Genomic DNA, 14,184 nt, shown 5'->3' on the forward strand with positions numbered 1-14,184 from the left:
TTCAGTCAGGCCTACAAACAAAATTCTGTGGTTGCGATTGTGCTCAATTTTAGAATAGGTGGGGTAGGTAGATTTTTTATGTTTTATTTTTATTTTATTTTTTTTTTCATGTGTGAGTGTCTAGTTCAAGTAGTTATGTTTTCTGTTGTTTTCCATATGGTCTCTGTGTTATTGGTTTCTTCCCATTAATAGATGTACAGCCATTACAGATTGGTAGAATAGTTGAAGCTGATGTCAGCATCCACTATTTCTGGCAAGACTTCACAATTTTCGTGATTTTATTATTTTTTTCTCCAGTACGTAAAAAACAAAAACCTTTAGGGTCAACAATGAAAAACTAGGTGTGTGGATGGGTAGCCGGAACCAGACTTTTTTTTTTTTTAGGTCTCGGCCACTGCAATAGTCTAGTTCCTATACAGTATTGTTACGCTTTATTATACCTTCACTCACAGTCTAGTCAAGACCCTGATGAAAGGTGTTAATTATGGTTCACCCCCATGGTGAGCAAAGCTCAAACAGAGCATGTTACTAGTAATAAAGGGCTGTGGTCACCGCTCATTAAATATTCATTTGGTACAGCTGTTTTGACTATGTCCAATGTCCAACCAGGACTCCACTGACAATCCTTTAAACTATATGACATGGGGACCCATCAACATAATTATGTTTATATGAGCACAGCAGGAGGGAGCACAAGAATATGTGATGATTGAAGGCATTTGACTAGACTGTGGTTAACCACAGTCTGGTCATCCAGACTACCACTGTAAAAAACTAAAGAATGATCTCTTCAACCCCGGGGATTAACATCAATGACCACATATATGTCTTAGTAACATACTGTATTTTTTTTCTGTCATACCAAATATAAACTATTACTATTCTTAAAAGGAAGGCTTGTGGTTGAAAGCAAAAGTACAGGAAATGGAAGACGTCATTTAAAAAAGGAAGCATGTTAGACTGTTCAAAATCTCTCTATATTTAAATGTTTCCTGCCTAGTAATAAGCACCTATTATCATCATCATCTTTTGAGTTTAATATCATAGTACCAATTATAATCAACAATTCGCAGAATTTTGTACAACTGACCAACTTGGATTATTAATCTATCACAAGGTTGAGGGATTGCAGCTATAGTGAAGTTAGACAATCGATCGACAGTCGTTTGTGCCTTTTTTGCTACATTTCATCTAAAACAAAGTCGCCTCGCTCAGTAGCACTGAAAACTGATAGGAAACTGTGAGTGCCATAGGTTGTGCCTCCGGCACTCGCTGTTGCTAATCAGTATGCGGTTATAGTATTGCTCCAGATCGGAGCGAGGCAATGACTTTAGTTTTAGATAAATGTAGCAAAAAAAAAAAAAGGCACGAGCGACTGTCAACAGTCTATAGTGAAGTCTTAAGAGGCCTTTTGTTCAATTGTACCACTTCGAATAGCCTCTAAGTGCAGTGAGGTGCACACTTTTGATGTATTCAACATCTGTTGAATCTTAACCGTAATCTTTATTTCTTATAGCGAGCATTACATTAAAAATAATCGCAATGCACTGTACAACTGACAGAAAAAACAAAATAAACATAAAAGACAACATAAAACAGAAAAAAATTAAAATATAAATTATCAGTCTGGTTTAGGTTAGACCCATTGGAAGAGAACTTAAGTGAGAATAAGGTTTGAATTAGTCAGCTTAATGATTTTGAGGGTTTTCATTAATGCAATGGCTAGATTGGTCCTTCTGGTCCTAGGTAGATGGGTCTAAGATATATTATAGCATATTTGACAAAAGGTGGCTCAAAAAACAGCTAGCTTATCAGTTTTAAATAAGTCAGACTCATTTATTACCAGTTTCAAAGTCAAAATTGACATATCAATAGTAGAACAATTATAGTATACTATGATTATAAACAAAACAGAATTGAAAATTTTAGAATCCAAAAAAATAGCTTTTCACTAGTCGAGTTTGGCTCCAACACACATTACAAATAAATAACCGACTTTAGAAACAAAATGAACTGGACATACAGGTACAGGAAATAAATGATAGAGAGACAGGACTGTGGAAGAGTCGTATTGTTTGGTAATCACATATCACCGATAAGATGTTCACTTTAATGCGTTCCAATCACGTCTGGCCAGATCAACCATTTATGGAAAGCATGAATACCGGGGTCTACTATAAATGATACATATTTCTGGTTCACTCTGGGTTTTGGTAATAATGTGATGATCAGATCCCCGACCCTAAGTTTATTATCTGAGAGTGCAGATGACCAAATTACCAAATGTCATGAAACAATTCATGGTTAGGGTTAATTAAATCCACTTAAAGTGGCCATACATTGCAAAAATAGATTGCAAAAAGCTAAAAAAATTGTGTAAAAAGGTTTGTTATTATACGTACAATACCAAAACATTTTACATAATTATTTATCAGTCTTTTGCGATTTATTGAGTTACAAACAAATTAAGACTTGGCATATGTAATTGTTTTTTCAAGTAGGAAGCCAAGATAAAACTGTTTTATTAATTAAAAATCCAAAATAAATACCTATAAATCTTCATCCGTATGGCCATTTTAATTGATGAAGACCTAGAAGAGTGTCCAGATCTTATTTTAATATGCATCGGGGATTAACAACTTCTCATCTACATAATGGAATTCTGGATGCCTTTATTTTGAATTTTTAGTTTCGCTTCTCATAGTTTCATGGTTTGTTTTTGTTGTTGTGCACTTTTTTTATGACTTGTTTGTGTTAAGTAAATAACCAAGTGAATTTTAAGTGCCACTTTTAAAAGATATTTTTATCTACATAAAATGAAAGTTTGAACAACCATATGATATTGCCAGTTCCCTAGTGGATTCATACCCGACTGTTATTGCAGTAAGACGGTTGTTGTGGCGGCTTTAATATGAAAGCATCTTCCTAGGCCTAAACAAATTGTCTGGTTCCAGTTACCCGACCCCTACCAACCTAGTTTTACACTGCCAACCCTAAATATGTTTTTATGTATTCAAGAAAATATAAAATAACATCTCAAAAGTTGTGAAGTTTTTGCGAGAAATAGTGGATGTGCATGGAAACTGACATCAACTTTAATAAAAAGACTTAATACAAAACTGTTCTTCCAATCTGTAATGGTTGTACATCTGATGAGAAGAAACCAATAATACAGAGACCATGTGGAAAACAACGGAAAACATAACTATACCTGAACTAGCACTTAAATTGAAAAAAAAATGTCTACCTACCCCACCTATTCTAAAATTGAGCATAATCAGAAACATACATTTTTTTTTAGGCGTTAGAACATACAATTTGAAAACAGATACTCTGCAACAAATAAGTACAGGAACAGCTGTAAGCATGCAACCGTATACAGGTTTCATATTAAAGTATAAACTTCACTCGTAATGACACAATAAAATATTGACAACCATGTGTTAAAACTTGGAGATCCCCTGGACTCATCACGCAAACAGTTCAAATGTGAAAATTTATACTTAAGAATACAATAATTTCAAGCTAGTATATTTTATTTGTATTCTTTAGAAAAACATTCAATACTATACAAGCTGATCAAGTTCCATTATTTACCATTGTATAGTTAGTGTGAATATAACATTAATTTGTTGTTTACCACTTCACTGTGCTGTGAATTGTCATCTAGGGACTCAGAGGTCAGAGGTCGATTCATATCCTATTGCAGGGAGGAAGTGTGTGTGGGGGGGGGGGGGGGGGGGCTTTACAGTGTCAGGGCCAAAATGTTGCCCAGAGTGTTTCTGTATGTTGTTTATGACTGTAGAAGTTTTTACATTAAAACATGTCATTTTAAATATATTATTATTATTTTAAATATATATATATATATCTCACTGGAGAGAACAGTGCTCGATGAAATATTTGTAGCAGAGCATTATAGACTTCATTCAAAAGAATAAGGATGTGCTACTCAGCGATCACCAGATGACTGATGAAATTGGGATTGTCAAGGTCGATATATACACTTAAATGTTTGTGTATATATTGCGTAACAAGATGATCAGACTAAACTATTCCTTACTGAGGATAATTACTTCAATAGTTGGCAAGGGAGTATATATATATATATATATATATATATATATATATATATATATATATATATATATATATATGTATGTATGTATGTATGTATGTATGTATGTATGTATGTATGTATGTATGTATGTATGTATGTATGTATGTATGTATGTATGTATGTATGTATGTATGTATGTATGTATGTATGTATGTATGTATGTATGTATGTATGTATGTATGTATGTATGTATGTATGTATGTATGTATGTATGTATGTATGTATGTATGTATGTATGTATGTATGTATGTATGTATGTATGTATGTATGTATGTATGTATGTATGTATGTATGTATGTATGTATGTATGTATGTATGTATGTATATATATATATATATATATATATATATATATATATATATATATATATATATATATATATATATATATATATATATATATATATATATATATATATATATATAAACTCAGTATATGTAAGATGTCTATGCTGGAATAAATATATATATCTACTTCGTTCGAATACTCCCAAAACAGGATGTCTTGGTCTCAACTGTGACCAAGACATCCTGTTTTGGGATTTACATTTAGTTCAGAAGGTAGATAGATTGGAATCCCTTCAGTAGGACTCAGGCAACGTATATACTGTGATAGTGTTGCTTTGAAAATAAGCCCAATGTAGGTTATAGGATGATATCCTTATCTGACAGTTGTACAGCTGATTTGTCATTTCATTAACATAAACTCTGACATTTTAATTTTTATAAGTTTCGCTACATAGGGTATACATTTATAATTGACATACAATCATGTACATTGTATACATGTACAATGAGAAGTAAAAAGAAGAGTTATTTTGGTTTTCACACATGTTCTTCTGTGTTAAATAAAACACAGAATGGTGTTAATTTCTTCTACATTAATTAAACCATGCTTGCATGCATGCATGCATGCATACACACACGAAGGGGAGGAGTCCTTAGGGATGGTCTGTCAGTCCCCAGAATCTTATATTTGGGGTTAAATCGAATGTCTGCAGCCAGAATTAATATAGCACTGGTTCACAAAGTTTAGCAAAAATTTCAAAATTGGCAACTTGGAAACTAAGGTTGTCCAAAAGATGGGGTCAAAAGTTGCATGTGCATTCAAAGATGGGGGTCAAACATCTTTATATGCTTAAAAAATCTTGTCAAAAAGTTGGTATTAGTTGAAGAAGTCCAAACCACAGTCAGTACATAATTTATAGAAGCATTATCGTATATTTTATTTGACACAAAACTATTATGCATTTATGTACAAAATACACAATGTTAGAAGAAAATATATGACCTAAAATATACACACAGACCAAAACTATAAAATAATGTAGTAAGGGAAGCAAAAATCAACATAAACACAAAAAGTTTAGTGTTTGTTATTTGTATTACTGTCTGAGTACACCCCTCCCCCCACTCCATCCCACTGTGCATTAAAGTGTTATAAAACTTGAATGCATAGAATTCATTCTTGATTGTGGTTTTAATAATGGAATTATATACACTGGTACTTAAAATACCAAGCTAACTCAGGTAGAATTTAGCATCCTTTATGGTAGCATTACCAAAAATGTCACTTTGTTATTTAATATAAAGCTTATTGAGGAAGGGCAGCTATAGGGTGGGGTGTTGCCTCAGTGATGTAACGTTTTGCTAATCTCCAATGAACAGGCAACAATTCAACAACTGTGTGTTAATAGCTATATAGCTACCACAACTTAACAAGGTGAGGATCAATTTACGGCACTGATTGATGGTCATTATTTATCCATTTTCAGCTCAGATGTCACTTTGATGTATTTCAACTGCCATAAGTATGGGATGGGATAATGGCTGCATATATATCTCCCCTCTTGGTACATACTAGGCAACTCTGTGATGTTAAAATGTCAGGACAATGGTTGTATTATAGTTGTTATGGTTTCTGCATAGAAGCCGATGTCTAGACCAGCCCACTTGTTCTTTCTACTTGAATAAACACTTACATTGGTCATAACAAAAACCACAAAAATTTGTGCCAAGTACGATTCAACTTGTAAGCACTAATAAGTCAAAATATAGCCACAACGGAAGTACAATATACAATGTATACTGATCGAAGCAGTTTGTTTTTCCAGTAAACTTTAATCTTCCATGTTCAAAACATATATATCTGTGTACTAGCTGTGTCTGCGTCTGTGTGTGTGGGACGTGCCTGTGCCTGTGTGCATGCAGTGCAAAATATACCAGATGTATAAGTGTTTTTTAATAGCCCCAATGGGCAGTCGTGCCCATGCATTGCATTCATCCTCATATCTCAAGCATGTACCAACTAATTTCAACCAAACCTGGCACAAAGGTAACATTACTATGTGAGACATGGGTGCACATTCTATTATTTTGTGACTGAATCAAAAATAGCTGAATGACAACCATATTTGATGTAAAATTTCACAATTTGCATAACTTTGGAGATGTAATGTATAGCATCCCCATTCAAGTGCCCTATATACCACACATTATCAAATATGAGCTTTCACTTAAGACTTTAACATTTGACCTTGAAAGTCTTCTTCAAGGTCAAATACTCAAAATTTGGTTTCAAGCTATGATGATATTCTAAGCATGATTTGGATTTACAATGAAGCATTATGCACATCATGACCTTGGCCTGTTTGTTCTAAAGGCTGTGAGCAAAATGACAGCCATTTTGAATTGTGATTTTAAAAAAAATACATTTTGCCTGTTATTTCCAAAATGTTGATGGACACTGTGCATTCAAGTGTCTACCCCCACATCAGTGGTAAGCTTTCTAATGAGACATTGACTTTTGACCTTGACAAACATTTTCAAGGTGAAATGATGAACAATTTTCTTTCTACACTAACTCATGCAGTAGCTTTCCCACTCTGTGCTCAATTACAATTATTACCCCTAGCATGGATCTATAGTGGGGCACAACTGCCATTTATATTTTCTCAACTCCCTTGGGAGCACATACAATCCATTGTAGCCATTGTTCGCACAATAACAAAGATTTTACACATTTATTAATCTTTTGCAATTTATTGAGTTACAAACAAGGACTTGGCATATGTGTTGTTTCACATTGATTTTTCCAGTAGGAATTAAAGCCATGATAAAATTGTTTAATTTATAAATTAAAAAATCCAAAATAAATACCCAATCCTCATCCATATAGCCACTTTAACCAGCAGTTAGTGTTTCTCAGACCTGTGAAATAAAACCAAAAAAAAAATTCAACAAATTATCCTTATATCTTGAATTATGAAAATCAATCTTTTAATAAAAAACGTAGTTATAAATTTTTTGTAAATTTTCTTTTCGGCATTTTGACTCATATTTCAAACACAGCAGAATTATCAGTGACATAGACATACGTTGTCATGACATAGACGTGCGTTGTCATGACGTAGAACGACCAGCGTGTATATATTCCATATTTTTTACTTATGCATGGTGTACTAAATTTCATTCAAAGGGTCTGACACAATAAAGTAAAAACGTCTGGTATATAAAACCAATATGTTTTGCACAAACAAATAGTGTACATATCATACAATGAAACAGATTGCATCACAGACAAGTGAAGTCATTGTCTGTGATTGTATACTGCTGGTTTGATATGCGAATATGTTAAAATTCTCACACAGTATTGCAACTTGTCTCCAAGCCTCCAGCCTCAGCTTTCATTCAAAACAAAACTGAAGACTTATTTGTTCACCAAAGCCTATGGTGTGCTTAATATCCATTCAACATTCAACTATGGAACAGATCATTGCTATGGAAATTGGTGCTATAGAAATTTGATTGATTGATTGATTGATTGATTGATCGATTGATTGATTGATTGATTGATTGATTGATTGATTGATTGATTGATTGATTGATTGTATATGGTACTAATGACCCTGTTCATTGTCTCACACAGTTTAATGTACTTCATAGCTTTAGCATATTATAGGACTTGTGAATCGACTGTGTTGTATAAAAACTTGGCTATCAAACAATTTATCAGTATGGAGCTGGCATCGATCTGAAGTGACGTACACGTATGGTCCTTGCTAGGGAACTTCTGTTAATCATAATGTTGATTTGTTTGTATTGCTATACAGTGGCAATAACAAAACAATAAAATAGTCATCAATGAATTTAGCTAAAGTTGCCAAGCAAGACCTCAGTACCCCGGACGGAGGTGGCACCAGTGGCCAGCTCTCAGGTAGGGGTGTGTAGCCTGAATCGGATTGCTGGAAACCCCAAGCCCCATTTTAGACCCACTTTGACCAAAAATCCATACCCCATTTTAGACCATTACAGGTTTCTAAAGGATAAAAGTTTGACATTTTCCTTAGGAGGCAACATTTTGGGGCAATTGCATAAAATCTCTCTGATTACAAGTTCAATTAAATTTCACTTTACGAGTAGATGGCAAAGTTTGATCAAAATTGATCATTGTGTTAAAAAGTATACAGTACAGTGTGTGTGTGTGTGTGTGTGTGTGTGTGTGTGTGTGTGTGTGTGTGTGTGTGTGTGTGTGTGTGTGTGTGCAGTGTATGAGGGGTGGGGGTGGTGTGGGTGCATGTGTCTGATTTGTATGTGTTTCAATTTCTGCAATGTACTATTTATTGCAAAAGTTGATTTTGAATGCACAAAACATATCATCGCATGTATACTCAATGTCCTACAACAGTCTTACTAAAGTCATACATGTTAACAATTTATAGCACTATAATTTGGCTAAAATTCTTGAATAATTCTATATATATATTTCAATCAGTAATATTCTTGCACCTCACAGCTATTATCATTGGAGGAAATATTTACCACACTCCTACGTGAACAAACGTCAGGAATTAGCATGAATGGCAGTTCATATCCACAGTTTGTTTTATCTGTTTCTAGAAATATGTACTAACAACTCTGTGTTTTATACAGCAGTGATATTAATATTCTAGTTCTAATCAGTTCACACAACTTTCTAACTTCTAAGCACCTTTCTTATACTGCTTTCTGTTTGCTGTGTATATTAGTGGTAATTATATGCTGTATACGTATATACTACACTTTCACTACAGTGCATAACTTTATTGTACTCACTGTTTGCCCTTTGCAAACACGACGACGGCAGCGACAAAGTGAAACTAGAATTGTGTATTGGAATAATTAATATTAAACGCTCTTATGTGTAACTACAGTTATTGATATGAAAATAATACAGATGTTGGAACGAAATGCACCTGTTAAAATTTGTGAGGGGACCGAATCATATTTTTCAGATGTTAAACAGCATTGAGATATTAGGTAGAGCAATGAAGGGAAACTATGCCATAATGATACACAGTGTTGCTATTCTTGTTTTGCAGGCTATTACAAGGCAATGTGTTAAACTATGAGTACAATACACGACAAAAAGAACAAAATAATTTATGCGTACCTACTGTGAAAACATTCTATGGTAAACAGTCAATGACATACACAGGTGCAGTTACATGGAATTCAATACAACACAGCACAAGAAATGAACCACGAAGGCAGCGATTCAAGTCATCACTATGTAAAGATTTACTAAAAGAGTATGTAATATAACATTGTACAGTTCTAATGTAATATATGACTTCTTTTCATTATGGCACTCATATACTAGTATATAGGGGGGGGGGGATGAGGGGAGGGGGTTAAGGGTAGAGCTACTTTTTGTATATTTATTTGCACTCTAAACTTGTACCATTATTTACTTTGGCCAGGGGTCAGACACGATTAGCATAGCTATTTTCTGACTCCTGTTATCCGATCTAGTTTGCTTTTCCTGTATTTACGTTTGTATTGTACTTATTTTTGATCGGGTAATAAAATATATATCATATCATATCATATCATATCATATCATATCAAATTATTTTGATATCTAACAGCTGTAGTAGAGACACTTATAACTGCATTCAGATTTTTTTGAAAACTAGGTGTTTTCACTTTTACTATGATTAGTTTTTATCATTATAGTACATTCAACCCAGGTTTGTAGGTAGGCCACTGTAGGGTAGAACAGTAATCCTTATGCTAAAGTGAAAGTAAAAAAAACCCAAACAACGTCACGCATGATAAACAAACGGCCAAATAAAAAAAATGTGTTTCCGATGACCCAAACGACCCTAGTTTTAAGCTTCCAATCCTAAACATTTTTTTAAACATTTAAAACAAAAAGATAAGAAATTCTTTGTCTTCTTGACCTTCATGTATGTCTTTTTTTCTTTCCCCAGTCATGTCTGTACAATATTTCATCAAACTATCACAGAATGGGTATTCTGACCGACATTTTGTTTCTTTTTGGGTCGAAGCAATGTTTTTCAAAAATTAAAAACAATAAAAAAAGATAAAATAAAATGGAGAATATATTGTTCATGGTTCCAAGAATCAATAGAATAGTACAATATAGTTACTTTGGAATGGTAAACTGGAAACGAATGTGATGTTTTGATTCATCTACTATGAATTTTGATTACGCAATGATTTAATGTTCGTTTCTCTTGAAACATCGCATTCGTTTCAAATTTACCGTTCCAAAGTAACTATATATTGTACTGTCATAAAATACAATAAAATAAATTCCCGACCTACCTAACCTAATATCTGAGGCCATGTTATCGGAAACACACAATTATTTTTTGTTTGCCCTTAGGGTAAGTTGTATAACAGAATTTGATGGATGACTTTGTAGAAATTAATCTCAGTCTGTAACATTTAGAAGATGTGTCTGTGTTTTTTGCTAAGACGCTAATTAACAGAAAGGGGTAAAAGTGGCACAGAGTTTCCCCCCATATAATCTATTGTAATGGGAAGCCTGGTAAAATGACTTAGGAACCCCAGTAATTTCCGGGTGAACTCTGACTTGCACTAATTGCTGAGTCAGCAGGTGCAAGGCAACTCCGAAAATGAGACAAAATTTCAGTGTCAGATTGATTTATCTCTTGATGTGACAGGTATGTTAAAGTTGTCCATGACGGAATATGGATAATTATGTTCCCTACACATAATGTGGAATACGATGGAACAAAAAATTACTCAAAAATTGACAATTCGAAAATTTGCAACAAGCAAACTTTATTCTCTATATAAATCTTTGTAATTTTCATATCAAACTGCATGTCATTTTTTTTTATAAATAATTTTTTTTTTTAAAAGTTCGACATTTAGTAATTATGATGATTTTTGCTCATTTGTAAGACGGTAAAAAATAGTTTGGAACAGTAAATTAGGAACGAATGCAACGTTTCAATCCATCTAGTGATTTAATTATTCAGCGCTGTCTCTCTGCAAACTGAACAATATATTCTCCATTGATCATATGTAGTTTAATTATGACCTTTGCTGGTTGCAGTTGACTTTATTCTCTCAAAACACACTCTGCTATTCATCAAAATGGTTCTGTATATTTTAATTCAAACCTTACGATTTCATGTAGCATTGATGACTCAACCCAGGCTTACAACTGTCAACATCAGACCATGGACAATTACAACGAAAGTTGTTACAAACAGGGAAAGTAAACAAATGTATTGGATTTATAACACTTAGCTCAGCATGTTGGAACAGCAGAGACTAATGTCTTTAATGCACACCATGGTTTGATAAGAACAGTTTTATGGCCTCTTTATGTCTACATGAAATGCCAGGGTAACTGGACATTTGTACAGTGAATAATAACTATTAACGTAAAGTGGCCATAAAACTATTCTTATCAAATGATGGGATTTAATACAAGTCTCTGTACTTCCAACATGCTGTGCCAAGTGTTATATTAATCCAATTCAGTTGTTTACTTTCCCTGTTTGTAACAGGTTCCGTCTGTCCATGGTCTGATGTCAGCAGTTGTAGATATTGATAATTAAGTTATAATATAACAATACAATATGGTCGTATTGTCAATTAAGAAAATGTTTTCCCTTGGTGGTTGGCTGATCCTGCTTTCCGAAATCATTTCACTGATATTCACATCACAGTCAGTGCTACTGATATTGTCTAGCACAGTGGGTAGATTTAAAACCTAGTTTGAATTTGCGTCCATTTCTGATCATCACTAAAATAAAAATATTGTATCCAAATGGCTACAAGCAGGTGTTGAATCCAAGGGAAAGAATTGAATCAACAAGGAAACGTACTGTCAACACATGCAACTTTTGTTTAAGTTTTAACAGACATAACTGCATGCGTCACAATGATAAACATACGTCATCGTGTCGTCAATAGCTGAATAAATATATACTTCAAGTAATACACATACTTTACAAGTTGATATGCTTAATATACACTATGCATACTTCCATAACTATAATATTTTTAGTTAGAACACTTGAAAGTTGACAATAGTTATAAAAAGTGTTTCATTCTGAAAACACTTTATAGAGCATTACATTGCTAATTTGTCTTTGCTGATTTAAAAATAAGCATTGATTATATTTACTTCTATTCATAATTTTTTTATTATATGGAAATATTAATCTATAAAATGTTTAAAATTAACTCATTCTTATGTAGACACTATAGCGAAGTATTTAAAATATTTGATTCACTGGATTTTATTGCCTTGGTAACTGAAATATTTTACATCGTTATAATGTCAATTAAACAGACATTTCAAAAAAGTAAGACAAATCCGAACTTGAGGGCTCTTGGTGAAGTGAATAATCTTGCCGATGCAGTTCAATAAAGTCAGTTTAATACACAAGTCAACATTTTCTCCTTCATCATATGCAAAGCAAAAATCAAAGAAGGGCACCCCCAAGGGTTGGAACGAGAGAGCAGATATCAGTAATAATATGGCTTCACTAAAACGAGTCTTCGCTAAAATCCAGAATCTGATTGCCATGGAAATCTAATTGAATGGTCTTTGTCTTGTGGGTATAACCTTCGATCCTCAGAGTTTTCTCTAAATATATAAATTTGTAATTTTTTGATAGGTCGTACTACCAAACAGACAAATGAGGTGACACAATATACCCCTGATTGGAGTAGTAAAATAAAAAAAAAGAAAATGCTTATCAGTATTTGAATGATTAATTATTATACATATGTACCAGAGATTACTTGCACTAGTGCATGTGCATACTAGTGGTATTTTCACAGCAGTGTGCAATACCGAAAACCTTATTGCATACCTGTATGCAAATGATATGCAAATGAGGACACAGTCGTTCGATGCACACAAAATCGCGTTATATGATTTTGATGGAAATTTGCCATTTCAGATAAACACATGTAATAATAACAGTACCCCATGCCATGTGAGTTCCAGTGTGGGTACTAAGGGGTATTTGCATTCATGCATGCAGTGTTTAATTTTCTGCTGCACTTTCACTCACTATACTTTTAAAAAGTATGGACGCAGAGAACAGTACTGCAGAAACACTCATGCAAATCCCCCGAGTACGCCACACTGTGTGTCATGGGGTGCTGTCAAATTACTACATGCCACTATGTGCTGAATTATACAAAAACACATTTAAAACCATTTTGACCAACAACAACAAAAAGTTCAAAAAATACTCCCCAAAAAATACACATATATATACTTTAAAAACACACAAACTAGAGAAAGGAAGACTAAATTTCTCTACTTTACTTTTAAGTTCCAGAAAAAAAAAAAGTAAATTTAGTCTATGATGTATATGTATAGTGATTTTGTTTGAGTGTAGTTCAATAAACTCAGTAAGTATCAATCTATATATATATATATATATATATATATATATATATATATATATATATATATATATATATATATATATATATATATATATATATATATATATATATATATATATATATATATATATATATATATATATATATATATATATATATATATATATATATATATATATATATATGGTGAATTATACAAAAACACATTCAAAACCATTTGACCAACGAAAAGTTCAAATATATATATATATATATTTGCAGCACCCCACAAGACACACACACACACACACACACACACACACACACACACACACACACACACACACACACACACACACATATATATGTATATATTTATATCAGTGCAG

General features: G+C 33.0%; 1 protein-coding gene across 11 annotated transcripts in view; it reads left to right on the top strand.

Moving 5' to 3' along the window:
* Positions 1-14,184, top strand: part of LOC144435818 (serine--tRNA ligase, mitochondrial-like) — a 112,960-nt gene that overhangs the window by 21,355 nt on the left and 77,421 nt on the right. Inside the window, exon 5 of one of the 11 annotated variants that reach the window (XR_013480910.1) lies at positions 9,481-9,690. The exons of 9 other annotated variants lie outside the window; for them this stretch is intronic. The gene's annotated coding sequence lies outside the window, so the exon portion shown is untranslated. Of the gene's footprint in view, positions 1-5,895; positions 6,174-9,480; positions 9,691-14,184 lie in introns of those variants that run through there. One more of the 11 variants, XR_013480911.1, reaches the window with a different exon arrangement.

Source organism: Glandiceps talaboti, chromosome 5, assembly GCF_964340395.1.
Source record: "Glandiceps talaboti chromosome 5, keGlaTala1.1, whole genome shotgun sequence".
In the NCBI taxonomy this organism is placed as follows: domain Eukaryota; kingdom Metazoa; phylum Hemichordata; class Enteropneusta; family Spengelidae; genus Glandiceps; species Glandiceps talaboti.